The following is a 15,834-nucleotide window of genomic DNA, read 5'->3' as shown; positions in this document are numbered from 1 at the left end:
GAATGCCCTCCCTGACACCTTGAGGGCACCACAACCTACTGACTGTTTTAAAAAAAGTCTTAAGACATTTCTTTTTAGCAAAGCTTTTGGCCACTTTTAGAAGTTTTTTGTTTTAAACCTTTGTCTTTTATATATATGTTTTTTTTTCTTTTGTTTTCTCTCTAGACCCTTGAGATCTATGATGAAAAGGGCATTACAAATAAAATGTATTTTTATTATTATTATTATTATTATTATGTGTTAGTTAAATGTTATTATGTGTAATATATGGGGATATTGTGTGTTGGTGTAACATTGATAAAAGGGAAAATAACAAAGTGGACTATTGATAAGGACAATTAATGATTTCACTGCACATTTCGGTGCAGGCTGTTTTTTTTTTTTTTTTTGCTGAGCCTGATCTACAGACTGGATTGAGCTGCTCAAGTGCCTTCATCTTGCTGCGTCCTGGTTTCCACCTCGTCGTCCCCTTTCATCATCGCTCACTCGATCATCGCTGCCCAATCTTCATTCTTCATCTCCCCTACTAATCCCATTCAGCTGTCTTCATCTTTTTCATCCTCTGGGGAGCCAGGATGGACAGTCTTCCTCGCAAGGCATGGTAGGAACTTGAGTGGACTCAAATTAAATAGGGACAATTCTCAAACTTGGGTTGAGTAACCAAAGAATAATTCATACTCACCTTGTTGTCTTTACAAAGCACATACTTTTGTTGTTGTTGATTGTTTGTTTTTTTGGTTGGGTCCCAAAAATTTATGGTTTAAGTACACTGGGTTTGAACATAATTGCTCTGGTTAAATTTAGTTGCAAATTTGGAATAATTTAGTCAGTTAAGTTTTGGTTAAAAGTGACTATACAAGGTGTCACGGCAAAAAATAAAACTTATTTTTCTTTATAGTTTCTAACAAAAGGGCTAAATGCTTGACCCGTAGGGGCGCATACAAAAAAAACGCACACACACAACAAGGTTAAATAATGCAAACATAAATAAACAGAGAAAACTTAAATACGGCTCCTACACAAAGGTCAGTATCAAATTTTCTCAGTTGGAGTTAAATTTGTCCAGTTGTGGATGTAATTTTTTTCATGCCCGTGTTATGGCTGTGTTTCTGGCTGCTCTGATTCTGCCTCTATATTTTTCCAGGGCTGGAGTGTGGCAGGGGCAGGGGCCGATCTCCTCTGAGGTGAGCGGCAGCTGGACACACCTGTCCCTAATCCTGGCTCATCAGGACTCTCCTTTTTCAGATGGCTTCTCTCACACTCCTGTGCCAGATGATTCTTGCACGTGTCCTTTGTGTCTCGCTGCAGACTGGTCTCCTATCCCTGCCACACTTGTCCAGTCGACATGTTATCTCGCTGTATATTTTTGGTTCCCTCCCGTGAGTTCATTTTTGCCTGCCTGTGTGCTTTTTTCCCTAACAGTGATTTTTTGTTCCCATACTAGTGGTTGCTGAGTTCTCCTCCAGCAGTGGTCTTCATGTTTTGCCTGCATGTGTGCATTTTCTCCCTAACGTTGATTTTGTTTTTTCGCCTGCCGGAGCTGCATTATTCGCATCCGGAGAGTGGGACCTATGGAGCTGTTTTTTCCGCAGATTACATGTTTCATGTACTGCTGTCTGGGCATAGGGACAGTTTTAACAAACATGACAAAAAAAAATATTTTTTACGTTACCCACTTCAGCTTTAATGATTGAATTCATGTTCTAACATATGTTGGTCTTTTCAAACACATCATGGTCCGCTGTCCAGTATTTCCACAAATGCCAAAAAAAATTAAGCAAAATCACCTTTTCACAATGCATTTATTTCCTGTGTTAGCTATCTTGCTCGCTGACTCTTCTTGCCTCTCTCTCGTCTGTCTTTCTCTCCAACACACACATAGTCAGAGTCAACACAGCTTGAGCTCACACAGCGAGCAAGCATAATAAATGGGAGTGTGAGTCAGTCTTTGTGTCTGTCAATCACACTAAACATCATGGAAACGACTGGCCTAATTTAATAAGACAGTGGTGAATGATACAGCTCACAATTGAAGCCCTAGAGTTTTAGAAATCCCATACAATTTTCATGGTATTTGTCTGTCTTTATATTGATTTCATATAAGTAATTTTATTGTACCCTGACTATACAGCCTTTTATTAAAGCTACAATGAATCACATGTATCATCTTTGTTGTCATTTAAATCTGTCCACTATCTACCATCGAGTAAGCCTCATGTTTCTTGCCAACCCACTATCAAAGTATATAAAACCCTGACCTTTCTACTCTAGTCCACCTTGTCTGTGTCATGTTTTATGTTGCCTAAAATCACCTTCTCGTTCTGCGGTCACACTTTCAAAGTAAAACTTGCTAAGAAACATTTCAAGTGATGGTTGCAGTTTGGTCAGGTAAAGGCACCAGAACTACTTGGTTAAGTTTAGGCACAAAAACTATTTGTTAGGTTTAGGCAGAAAAATGGTTAAGTTTAGGAAAAATAGCTACTTACCAACCAACACTGACTATTAGTTTCAAGGGTCTCCTGTGTGAATGTTGTCACAACCACTTTGTTGTCTTTTGTACTATATTTATCCTTTGCTACTGTCATCATAGCACCCTGCCCTACTGCACCTTCATACATGTACTTTTCACACAAGGCAACGTACCACTAACACGCTATACTCTAGAGGACTGGACTGGCTATTACATGCTTTGGTGTAAGACAGGACTGTTCTTGCAATACTGTTTGATTCAAAATGATACTTTGTTGCCCTGATTAAGAAAAATGCTTCAGAAGTTTGTTTACCACACTGGCTCTGATTGGGATCAATTGCAGCCATACCTACTTTTTGAGGTGCCACAGGCTTCAACAGGATTCTTGTCCTCAAGCATTTCTATTATTGCCAGGTGAGGGGGTCCTGTTCCTCCTGAGGACGAACTGGGAAAATTCTGGGAAGGTTCTTTAATTGTCATTTCAACCTGTTTGACATGAAGGAACGAAATTTGTCTCTCAGGACCAGCGGCAAAACACAATAATAAAATATTAAAAATACAACAATAAGTATATCAAATCAAATGAAACTTTATTTATATGGCACTTTTTGTCATGGTCTTGGGGTTTTCGTTATGTCTGATTATTTACATCTGTTCTTTTTCCGTTTCACCACAGCTGATCTCGGTGCGGAGAGGCGGAGCCGCTGGCATGGGGGTGAGGCACACGAGTCGCACCTGCAGCGCATCGGCAATCAGCCGGCTTTCATATGCTCCAAGCACGCTCGTTTCTGTGCCAGACTATTCTCATGTCCAGCCGTGATTCCCTCGTGTCTCTTGCTCTCGTGCCAGTAGCTAGTTTCCTACGTGCTTTGTCTACAGTGTGTTTTCCTCCACCAGTTTTTTAGAGCATGAGTTTTTTTGTTACAAGCATTTATAAGACTTGTTTCTCCCTTTTGGAGTTTTTCAGTTTGTTTGTCTACTTTTAGTTCCTTACTGTTTGAGAGGGTTCTTTCCGCCAGTTTTTGTGTTGGGCGAGTTTTCTGTTCTAGCAAAAGTAAGTCTAGTCTCTCCCTTTTGGAGCTCTTTTGGTTTTGTGTTATACTTTGGTTTTTTCCCGTTCCTGGTGATTTTCAGTTGTACTTTGTTTATTAATAAAGACTCTGCTTTGTGACTCTGCCATTTGGGGTTCTGGCCTTGTTTTCTCGCACACAACACTTTTCATACTTAAAAGCAACACAAAGTGCCCCACAGAGGCTAAAAACAGTAAAAAAAAAAAAAAAAAAAAAAAAAAAGGAAAAAAGAAAAGACAACCCAGCGCGCCATAGAGACATATATTGAGAGTCACAAACATGGACGTACGCACACACACACCCGTACACCCATATGGACAAGGCAGGGACTAAGCCACCTTAGGGGGCCATCCACACTGAGAGGGCCCCCGGCCCAGGCAGACAGGGGGCCCTACACCAAGGTGCAGAAGCCTCCAGCCATCCAGGCCAGAGCCAACCCCTCGGCAGTGCCCCCATCAGTAGACCAAGAGCAACTCCCAGTGTGGGGGGGCCCCCATGAGGAAACACTGGAGCTAAAAACCAAGGGACTAAGACATAAACACTGAATGAAATAAAATGAGTAAATGAAATAAATAGTAAATAAACATGTCGTTAAAACATGCAACTAAAATAAGATAAACAAATCAAGTAAAAGCCTGATTAAAAAGGTGGGTCTTGAGCCTCTTTTTAAAAACATCTACGGTTTCTGCGGCCCTGAGGTTCTCCGGCAGGCTGTTCCACAATCCGGGGCCATAATAGTTAAAAGCTGCCTCCCCGTGTGTTTTAGTTCTTTTGGTATGGTTAAGAGGCCAGTGCCGGAAGACCTCTGGGTCCGCGAGGGTTGATAGGGTAAAAGTAGGTCAGATAAATAAGAAGGCCCGAGACTGTTAAGACATTTGAAAACTAATAAAAGAACCTTAAAATCTATCCTGAAATGCACGGGGAGCCAATGCAGTGTTTTTAAAACTGGTGTAATGTGCTCCTGCCCTCTGGTTCTCGTCAGCACTCATGCGACTGAATTCTGTAGTAATTGTAAATTTGAAATACTCTTTTTGGGAAGACCAGGGAGCAGGGCTTTACAGTAACCTAAGCGACAAGAGATAAAGGCATGCATCAGCACCTAAGTGCTGGCCTGAGAGAGAAACGGGCGGACTCCGGCTATATTCTTGAGATGGTAAAAAACTATTTTTGTTATGTTTTTGATATGTGGAATAAAAGTAAGCTCAGAGTCAAAAATCACGCCCAGATTTTTTACACAATGTGATGGTTTAAGATCTTGTAGTTTTGGTAAAAGTTTCTCTCTCTGGCCTTCAGGACCAATGACTAAGACCTCTGTTTTGTCCTGATTGAGCTGAAGGAAATTTTCTGCCATCCATGACTTTGATTTAAAAAGGGCATCAATTGGCCCTGTGTCATCAGGAGACACGTCAATGTACAGTTGTTTATCATCAGCATAACTATGGAAGCTGATGCCGTGCCTCCTGATGACGTCCCCAAGGGGTAGCATGTACAGATTAAAAAGAGTTGGACATAAAATTGACCCCTGGGGAACCCCACACTTGATCTCATGGGTTCCTGAGGAACATGCATCCCAACTTACAAAGAAGTGTCGTTCAGTGAGGTATGAGACGAACCAGTTAAAAGCAGTACCTGAGAGGCCGACCAGGTGCCTCAGTCTGTTTAATAAAATGTGATGGTCTACTGTATTGAAGGTGGCGGTTAGATCCAGTAGTACCAAGACTGTGAGCTTGTGTTTATTTAAGTTGCACCTGATATCATTTAAAATCTTTAGGGCTGTCTCGATACTGTGGTTCATCCTAAAACCAGACTGATACCTTTCTAAAATGTTCTTTTTGTTTAAAAAATCGTTTACTTGGTTAAAAACCAGTTTTTCTAAAATTTTACTTAAAAAAGGTAAGTTGGATACATTTCGGTAATTATTAAGACTATTGGGGTCTAAATTGCTCTTCTTCAGAAGGGGCTTCACCACCGCCGTTTTAAAGGAGGCGGGGGAGACACCCGTCTGAAGAGAGCAATTCACAATAAATGATAAATGTTGCTGCCCATGTCGTGAAAATGAGACACCAGATGACTCCTCTCACACTGGAGCATATGAAAATTTCACAGGCCAATCAGAAGACCCAATACGAGAGAAAGGCCAGGATGGGACTTTTCATCCGGGCCAGCAGGTGTTGCTGCTGCTCAGTCAGACCAGGCAATTGGTGATGTACATGTCTGACAAACTGAAAAAACATTAGTGTTTTCATGTGAACGTGTTGAAGGAATATTATGTGCTTTCACTACCAATCCAGTAGCCTGTCCAGCAGCAGTTCTTCATCCATACCCTCGCAGGGGAGGAAAAGAGAGAGCAGTTGTTTCCCCACAGGATCTCAGATTTGGATGTGTCCCATCCCAATCCTGTTCACCAGGAAATAAGAGATACGAGATAAGAGCATGGATCCAGAGCTTTCCAAGAAAAACCTGTCTTTGCTACTCTGATCCAGCACAATGTCCACTTGAAGGAAGGTGCTCCTCCCCACTGGAAGCATTACAGAATCCCTGAACGTTTGGTCCCAAGGTTGAAGAAGGAGATTCAACAAATGTTGTAGCTGGAAAAAATTGAAAATTTGAACAGTGAGTGGTGCACGCTCATTGTTTTGTTCTCAGAAAAGATGGATCACTGAGGTTCTACATTGCCTTCAGGTAGTTTAGTTTAGTTTAGTTTATTTGCACATTATATATATGTACATAAGACATTAAAATAACAAAAAAAATTAAAATATTGTGCAGGAGAGGTTAGAAGCCAAAATGGCCTATGAAGAGTACCTCCCATATATAGCTAACAATAAACAAACTACAAGGTTTCAAGACTACGTAGTAATAAAAAGTAATATACAGAAATGAATGTATACAAGGTGTAATTCATACAGTTAAGTCCAGAAAAAAATAAAATTAAAAAAAAATAATTATATATATATATATATATATATATATATATATATATATTATAAATGCTCCTCCTTGAACTGCCACCTTATCGTGGTGGAGGAGTTTGAGTACCCGAATGATCCAAGAGGCTATGTTGTCCGGGGCTTAATGCCCCTGGTAGGGTCTCCCAAGGCAAACAGGTTCTAGGTGACGGGTCAGACTAAGAGCAGTTCAAGAAGCCCCTATGAAAGAAATTAAAGCAAGGAAGCGTACGTCGCCCGGATTGGCGTCACCGGGGCCCCGCCCTGGAGCCAGGCCTGGGGTTGGGGCTCGCAGGCGAGCGCCTGGTGGCCGGGTCTTTGCCCACGGGACCCGGCTGGGCACAGCCCGAAGGAGCGACGTGGGCCCGCCTTCCCGTAGGCCCACCACCCGCAGGAAGGATCAGAAGGGGCCGGTGCTATGTGGAATGGGTAGCAGTCGTGGGTGGGGGCCCCGACGACCCAAACCCTGGACAACGACTCTGGCTATGGGGACATGGAATGTCATCTCACTGTGGGGGAAAGAGCCTGAGCTAGTGCGGGAGGTTGAGCGGTACCGGCTAGAGATAGTCGGGCTCACCTCCACGCACAGTCTGGGCTCGGGAACCCAACTCCTTGAGAGAGGCTGGACTCTCTTCTACTCTGGAGTTGCCTGCGGTGAGAGGCGGCGAGCTGGTGTGGGCTTGCTTATAGCCCCCCAGCTCAGCCGCCATGTGTTGGAGTTCTCCCCGCTGAGCGAGAGGGTCGCTTCCCTGCGCCTTCGGGTTGGGGATAGGTCTCTCACTATTGTTTCGGCCTACGGGCCGAACGGTAGCGTAGAGTACCCGGCCTTCTTGGAGTCCCTGGGAGGGGTACTGGAAAGTGCTCCAACCGGGGACTCCATTGTTCTGCTGGGAGACTTCAATGCTCACGTGGGCAGCGACAGTGACACCTGGAGGGGAGTGATTGGGAGGAACGGCCTCCCCGATCTGAACCCGAGTGGTGTTCTGTTATTGGATTTCTGTGCTAGTCACAGTTTGTCCATAACGAACACCATGTTCAGGCATAAGGGTGTCCATCAGTGCACGTGGCACCAGGACACCCTAGGCCGGAGGTCAATGATCGACTTTGTAGTCGTATCATCTGACCTTCGGCGGTATGTCTTGGACACTCGGGTAAAGAGAGGGGCTGAGCTGTCAACTGATCACCACCTGGTGGTGAGTTGGATTCGCTGGCAGGGGAAGAAGCGGGACAGACTTGGCAGACCCAAACGTACCGTGAGGGTCTGTTGGGAACGTCTGGCGGAACCCGCTGTCAGGGAAGTTTTCAACTCCCACCTCCGGGAGAGCTTCAACCAGATCCCGAGGGAGTTTGGAGACATTATGTCCGAATGGACCATGTTCTCCACTTCCATTGTTGATGCAGCCGTCCATAGCTGTGGCCGTAAAGTCGGCGGTGCCTGTCGTGGCGGCAACCCCCGAACCCGGTGGTGGACACCGGAAGTAAGGGATGCCGTCAAGCTGAAGAAGGAGTCCTATCGGGCCTGGTTGGCTCATAGGACTCCTGAGGCAGCTGATGGGTACCGGCAGACCAAGCGTGCGGCAGCTCGGCCGGTTGTAGAAGCAAAAACTCGGGTCTGGGAGGAGTTCGGGGAGGCCATGGAGGAGGACTACCGGTTGGCCTCGAGGAAATTCTGGCAAACCGTTCGGCGCCTCAGGAGGGGGAAGCAGCTTTCTATCAACACTGTTTACAGTGGAGGTGGGGAGCTGTTGACCTCGACTGGGGATATTGTCGGGCGGTGGAAGGAATACTTCGAGGATCTCCTCAATCCCTCTGTCATGTCTTCCGTAGAGGAAGCAGAGACTGGGGACTTGGAGGTCGATTCATTCATCACCGGGGCTGAAGTCACTGAGGCAGTTCGCAAGCTCCTCGGTGGCAAAGCGCCGGGGGTGGATGATATCCACCCTGAGTACCTCAAGTCTCTGGATGTTGTAGGACTGTCTTGGTTGACACGCCTCTGCAGCATTGCGTGGCAGACGGGGACAGTGCCTCTGGACTGGCAGACTGGGGTGGTGGTCCCTCTTTTTAAAAAGGGGGACCGGAGGGTGTGTTCCAACTATCGGGGGATCACACTCCTCAGCCTCCCTGGTAAAGTCTATTCCAGGGTACTGGAGAGGAGAATCCGGCCGATAGTCGAACCCCGGATTCAAGAGGAACAATGCGGTTTTCGTCCTGGCCGTGGAACACTGGACCAGCTCTATACCCTCCACAGGGTGCTTGAGGGTTCATGGGAGTTTGCCCAAACAGTCCACATGTGCTTCGTGGACTTGGAGAAGGCATTCGACCGTGTCCCTCGCGTCATTCTGTGGGAGGTGCTCCAGGAGTATGGGGTTGGAGGCCCTCTGTTGAGGGCTGTACAGTCCCTGTACAACCGGAGCAGGAGCTTGGTCCGCATTGCCGGCAGTAAGTCGGACCTGTTCCCAGTGCATGTTGGACTCCGGCAGGGCTGCCCTATGTCACCGGTTCTGTTCATCATTTTTATGGACAGGATTTCTAGGCGCAGCCAGGGGCCGGAGGGGGTTCGGTTCGGGGGCCGGCAGATTTCGTCTCTGCTTTTCGCGGATGATGTTGTCTTGTTGGCTTCCTCGAGCCAGGACCTTCAGCATGTGCTGGGGCGGTTCGCAGCCGAGTGTGAAGCAGCTGGGATGAGAGTTAGCACCTCCAAGTCCGAGGCCATGGTTCTCGACCGGAAAAAGGTGGCTTGCTCCCTTCAGGTTGGAGGAGAGTTCCTGCCTCAAGTGGAGGAGTTTAAGTATCTTGGGATCCTGTTCACGAGTGAGGGAAGGATGGAATGTGAGATTGACAGGCGGATCGGTGCAGCGGCTGCAGTAATGCGGTCGCTGTATCGGTCTGTCGTGGTAAAGAAGGAGCTGAGCCGAAAGGCGAAGCTCTCGATTTACCGGTCAATCTACGTTCCTACCCTCACCTATGGTCATGAACTTTGGGTCATGACCGAAAGAACGAGGTCCCGGATACAAGCGGCTGAAATGAGTTTCCTCCGCAGGGTGGCGGAGCGCTCCCTTAGAGATAGGGTGAGGAGCTCTGTCACCCGGGAGGAGCTCAGAGTAGAGTCGCTGCTCCTCCGCATCGAGAGGAGTCAGCTGAGGTGGCTCGGGCATCTCTATCGGATGCCCCCTGGACGCCTCCCTAGGGAGGTGTTCCAGGCATGTCCCACCGGGAGGAGGCCCCGGGGAAGACCCAGGACACGCTGGGGTGACTACGTCACTCGGCTGGCCTGGGAACGCCTCGGGATCCCCCTGGAAGAGTTGGAGGAAGTGTCCGGGGAGAGGGAAGTCTGGGCGTCCCTGCTCAGACTGCTCCCCCCGCAACCCGGCCCCGGATAAGCGGAAGATAATGGATGGATGGATGGATATTATAAATAGCTACAAATCTTTGCTCATTAAAAACTTTTTCAGGTCCTTTTTGAACAGTGACAATGTAGATATTGATTGCAGAGATGGAGGTAGATTATTCCAAAGAGATGGTCCTCTATATTTCAATGTGTATTGATTCAGGGAAGTCCGACAATATAGAAGATGAAAGTCCTTTGAACGTCTTGTATTATAGGAATGAATGTCTGAGGAAAACGTAAAAAAATTAATAAAAGTGCTCGGCAATAGATGAGTTAGGTGTACACATTTGTACATAAACACACAAGTCTGATATATATTCACATTAAAAATTGATAGCAGTTTGTATTTACTGAAAAGAGGAGCAGATGAATCACATTTTTTTTGCAAAGCTCATCATTCTCAAAAACTTCTTTTGAACGGACAAAATCTTATTGAGAAAAGTGGGACATGTGGCAGCCCACACCATGTTATAGTACATTATATAGGGATAAATTAAACTGTAATAAAGAGTTAAAATACAAGAAAAATTTATCAATGAACGAACTCTACTCAGAATCCCAATTGATTTAATAGTCTTTTTACAGACAAATTCAATATAATGTTTCCATTTTAATTTTTCAACTACTATGACTCCCAAGAATTTAATATGAGGAACCTGAGTTATTCCAAGTGTGCTAAAATTTTCATGTGAAGTAATAAGACAGGTGTCATCAGCATATAACAGAGGCAGTACATTATTGCAGACCCTGGGTAAATCATTCATATAAATCAAAAACAAGAGCGGTCCAAGGATGGAACCCTGAGGTACCCCACAAAGCAGCTTAGCTCTATTTGAATTTTGCATATTTATAGATACATATTGCTCCCTGTCCTTTAAATAATCAGTCAACCATTTAAGAGCAACATCCTGAAAACCATATTTTTGTAGTTTAACAATAAGGATGTTGTAGTCAACGGTGTCAAAAGCTTTTGACAAGTCTAAAAATATACCAAGGGAAGTTTTTTTATTGTCTAAAGCTGTAGAGATTTTATGAACAAGCTGCAAAAGAGCCATTTCTGTTGTCATTTTTTTCCGAAAACCATATTGATTGCTGTACAGGATGTTGCTCTCATCTAAATGTTTTATAATTCTAGAATATACTAGTTTCTCTAAAACTTTAGAAAAACTGGGTAAAACAGATATAGGAATAGCGGAATGACTTTAGCTAATTTAAGATCACTTGGTACAACACCTGTTTTCAGTGATAAACTTAAAATATGGGTGAGGGGCTCAACAATAGACAAAACTACCTTCTTTACAAGACTAGATCTTATTTCATCATGTCCTGCAGCAGAGTTTTTCATATCCAATATGATGTCATGTACTTCTTTGGAGGTGGGGGGGCCAAACATACTGATACCAGGATACTGCTCATTGATATTCACCAAGACGGATTCATTTGTACTCGCTATGTTCTTAGCTAAGGAAGGACCAATATTTACAAAAAAATCATTGAAGCCATTTGATATGTCAAAAAGGTTAGTAAAATTTCTCACGCCATCAGTAAATTGAGATGGAAAAATAGTGGAGGATTAGTGGATTTTTTCTTATTCAATAATTCATTAATGATGTTCCATGTGTTTTTTTACATTACAGGATTGTTCAAATTTTTCTGAAAAATAATTATTTTTTTGCAGTTTGTAATAATTTTGTAAAATAGTTCTTATATCTTTTATAGGTGTCAATATTGAATGGGGTGGGGCTAACAACACATTTTTTATATAGTTTATTTTTTTTAATTGAAGATCTTTGTAGACCTGGTGTGATCCAGGGCTTAGAATTTTTAGGCTTACATTTCTTGTTTATTTGAACAAGTGGAAAACATTTATCAAATATGGATGTAAATATTTTCATAAATGTTAAATAAGCCAATTCAGCATCCCGATTTTTGAAGACCTCGTCCCATGAGGCTTCCTCCATCAAAGTTATAAATGAGTCTTCATTCTTTTTAGTGAAGTTACGACATTTCATCTTCACATCAGATTTATCTTGTGGATTAGTTTTAGTTAAAAAAAATTGAAATATTGGAAGATGATCAGAAATGTCAATAATAATCCAGAACTGATCATATGATCAAAGTAATTTGTGAATGTATTATCAATCAAAGTTGCAGATGTGTTTGTTATCCTGGTTGGTTTGTAGATGAGAGGATGAAAATAACATGCATAAAAAATATTCAGGAATTCAGTAGACAAATTAGACTCACTTTTAAGTATATCAATGTTAAAGTCTCCAAGAAGAACACACACCTTTCCTTTGTTACTTATCAGCTCTACAGTAGAAGATAGAACATCATTAAAGATACTAACATCAGTATCTGGTGGACGATAAATACAACCAATTATAACATTTTTCCCTCTGAAACTACTGGAAGTTGGTATTTCTATGAAGAGGGATTCTACTTCAATTTTGTTGAAGCTGTTACTAAGCTCTTGTCTCTCAATAAAATGAAAACTGCTGTCAACAAAAATTTAAACTCCTCCACCCCTTTTGTTTTGTCTGCATGAATGCACAGCATTATAATGTGACACTGAATAGGCAGATACTACATCATCATTGAGCCATGTTTCTGATAAAGCAAGCACTGAAAATCTATGATTCAAAGTTGACAAATATTGGAATAAATAATCAGATTTTTTTTGTAAACTGCATATGTTTAAATGAAGAGTTGAAAAAATATTTTTAAGCCCTTGATCTAATAAACTATCAGTGAACATATTGAACTCCTCATCATTATAATAATTGTATAGACCTTTGTGTCTTCTTAAGTTGAGGAAGTTTATATCTGGATCAAAACAGTCATTATACATCATGTTCTTGGTGTCAGTTAAATCCTGTGGATCAATGGCCAAATCTTCTAATGAAGTAGAATTTGACTCATTTATATCACACATGACAGCTTGACAACAGTACAATCATAAATTCCTGAACTCTAAACTTTGTTGCTGAGTGATCACTAGTGGAGATTAACTGAATCGGGGAGGATACACAACTAGTTGATCATATTTCAGAAAGGCAATGTTCCCCTTCTTCCTCTCTTCTCTGAGTTGTGGCAGCAGTTCCTTGCGTTTCATGCGCACATTCTCAGAAAAGTCCTCATTGATGAAGATGTTAGTGCCTTTAAGAGATTTTGCTCTTTTCAAAATTTCTTCCTTGTCTTTATATCGAAGCAATTTACCCACAATGGGTCTGGGACGTCCAGCATGGTCGTATTTTCCAGTCCGATGAGATCTTTCAATTTCTATAAGCTTGGAGTCTATTTTAAGGTGATCAGAAAATACTTTCTTTGCCTTGATCTCTGTCTCACTCTGTCTCATAATCCATTTTTTCAGACAGATTATTTATGGAAGTTTGGTAGTCAGCAAGACTGTCAGAAATAACTTGGATTTTTTCAGTACTGCATGCTTTGGTGGCTTGCAGGTCATCCAAGTCTGCTTGTGAAAACTGGAGGCTAGCTTTAAGGTCTTGAATGTCTTTTGACATGTTCAATGCACCTTTAACAAGCATGATTTGTAGCTCTTCTCTTGTTACTCAAATAACTCCTTGTAAAAAGCCTTTTGCTGTTCCAGCAGCTCATGGACCATAGATAGAGTGACAAAATCTTCCTCATCTTTTTTAGGCATTTTAATTCTTCACAGTGTCCACAGTAGCTTGAAGTAGATAAGCTTTGTGTGAGTAGACAATACACAGGCAATGACAGCAGGTGGTATTGAGGATACAGTAGGCCCAAATTGTCAATCCATCAAAAATCTCTTCAAGCGTTGTCCATCCACACTTCAGCAACACGTCTCCATATATAACTTAAATATTTAATTAAAAAATGTTTAAATTGATTTATAGAAAATATTTTAAAAGACCAGAGATACAATAAAACTTGAGAAGCAAGAGCAGCAAGAGCAGCAAGAGCAGTCATATGACTGCAGTCAATGAGGAATAAGATCAACCTTGAGGAGAGCAAGTTTGAATCTTACCCAATGGCCTGCATCGATGAGTTACTGGTGAGAGTCGGTAAGCCCATGGTCATCACCATGCTTAACCTGAGCAAGGGGTACTGGCAGCTGGCCCTGGCACCTGAGACCAAAGAGCTGACCACGTTCAACAACTTATGGCATGTTTGAATGACATACAACATATTAATGACTTATGGATCAAGTAACAGGGAAAGCCAACATTGTGGCATACTGTCTCTCCCAGGAACATGAAAATTCAAGTACTACACTCTTGGGAGGAAATGTTATGACGGCCCCCTTACTTGATCTGTAGTCAATAGTAGATATTATAAGTAGTGAAGATGGTTAATTGATGATTAGGTTGACATATATTAGTACACAGATTAAAGAAAAACACTGGGGTGTTCCACCTTGTCATTTACCTATGAAAAAAGGGTAAATTGAAGAGTATGAGACTCATGCTAAGATAATTGTATGGTAAGCTAAAATCTGTCTGCGTCATGCATAAACTTTATCAGCCCATTCTCCTTCTCCCAGGGTTTTCAGACAAAAGAATTCCATGGGGGCTCGGACACCTATTATTCATTTGGGGAGGGTAACAACAAGTGGAAAGGGAATGTAAGCAGAGTTTGGTTGCATTGTTCAATTGCATTTATTTTTGTAAGACTTTTATTGTTATTTATTAGGATATCTGACTGTGTAAACATTTAACAAAATTGTTTTTTTATGTAATGGGTTTATGTAACTATTTATTGTGTGTGTGTATGTGTGTGTGTGTGTGTGTGTGTATCTGTGTTGGACTGTTAATATTATATGGCAGCCAATTATTTGAGCTGACACCCTTATATTAGGAGTCAGTCTGTGTAGTGAAGGAAGGTTTTGGGCAGATCTGGTGTACATGGTGCTTTGTAAAATAAATCTTCCATGTGGAAACATCACCCAGGACTGGTGCTTCTCCTCATTTGCATCTTTTGACTGCTAATAGCCATTTTCAGTTTTGGTTGCCCGATCTTAAACCAAAGATCAGTCAAAATCACCTAGTTTTGATTACGTATTCAGACAGTCCTAGGGAAAAAAGAATTTACTTTTTGATAGTCCCCAATGGCCCTCTTCTTGTATGCATGACCGGTTTAAAATAAACTGCTGTTACTCTTAATCATATTGTGTAATTGTACCAAAATTTAGAAAACACATACACACATAATATGAGTAATTCTGCAAATAAATAAAATAGGTAATTAATAAATAACAAGGCCCTTATATTCCTTCATAGAATTTTGATATGACCAAAAGAAATCAGCCAACTGATATGATTTTCTGTCACAATATGTATTTTGAATAGAATTAATATATCTGCCAATATTATCTTTTCAGAAATATACCTCAGCAAAGATGTGTCAAAAAATTGCAGTGAAGATATACCACTTACTATCTGTTCTGGAGCTCTTATTACATGATCATGCTCAGCAGATCGTCCCAGTTGTCATGGAAATGTGGATGTTCAGTATCATAATCAGATCTTTTAAACCCTCAAATATTGATACTTGTATCTGACTCATTAATCCAGTAATGGTAGAACACAATTCCGAATTTGGATGAAGATTAGAAATTTTTAAATATTGTCTTCTATTATGAAAATAAATACATTTATTGTTCAGCCTTGGCATGGACATGCAGACTTTTATGGGGTGTTTGCTGCTGTGTTTCAATCGATTCCAAAAGATCAATCTCTCAATGTGTCAATCAAACAATGTGGGCAGCACTGTGACATCTTCTTGGATTTTTTGATTTGGATTTGATTGCAGTTCTCTAAGTGGCACTCCTTTTTCTTACCCAAACATGGTGACTGATGCTTCTGCTGCTATTCAAGTCAAATACGCTGTTCGATGTTTTCTGTTTATTCCACACAAAATGGAAACAAAAAACACGCCAGTGTCTGTACACCAGGGGATTTCAATCTAGAAGTG

The sequence above is a fragment of the Chaetodon trifascialis genome, chromosome 14, assembly GCF_039877785.1.
Source record: "Chaetodon trifascialis isolate fChaTrf1 chromosome 14, fChaTrf1.hap1, whole genome shotgun sequence".
NCBI classification, from domain to species: domain Eukaryota; kingdom Metazoa; phylum Chordata; class Actinopteri; order Chaetodontiformes; family Chaetodontidae; genus Chaetodon; species Chaetodon trifascialis.
Note: the sequence above shows the minus strand (reverse complement) of the source record.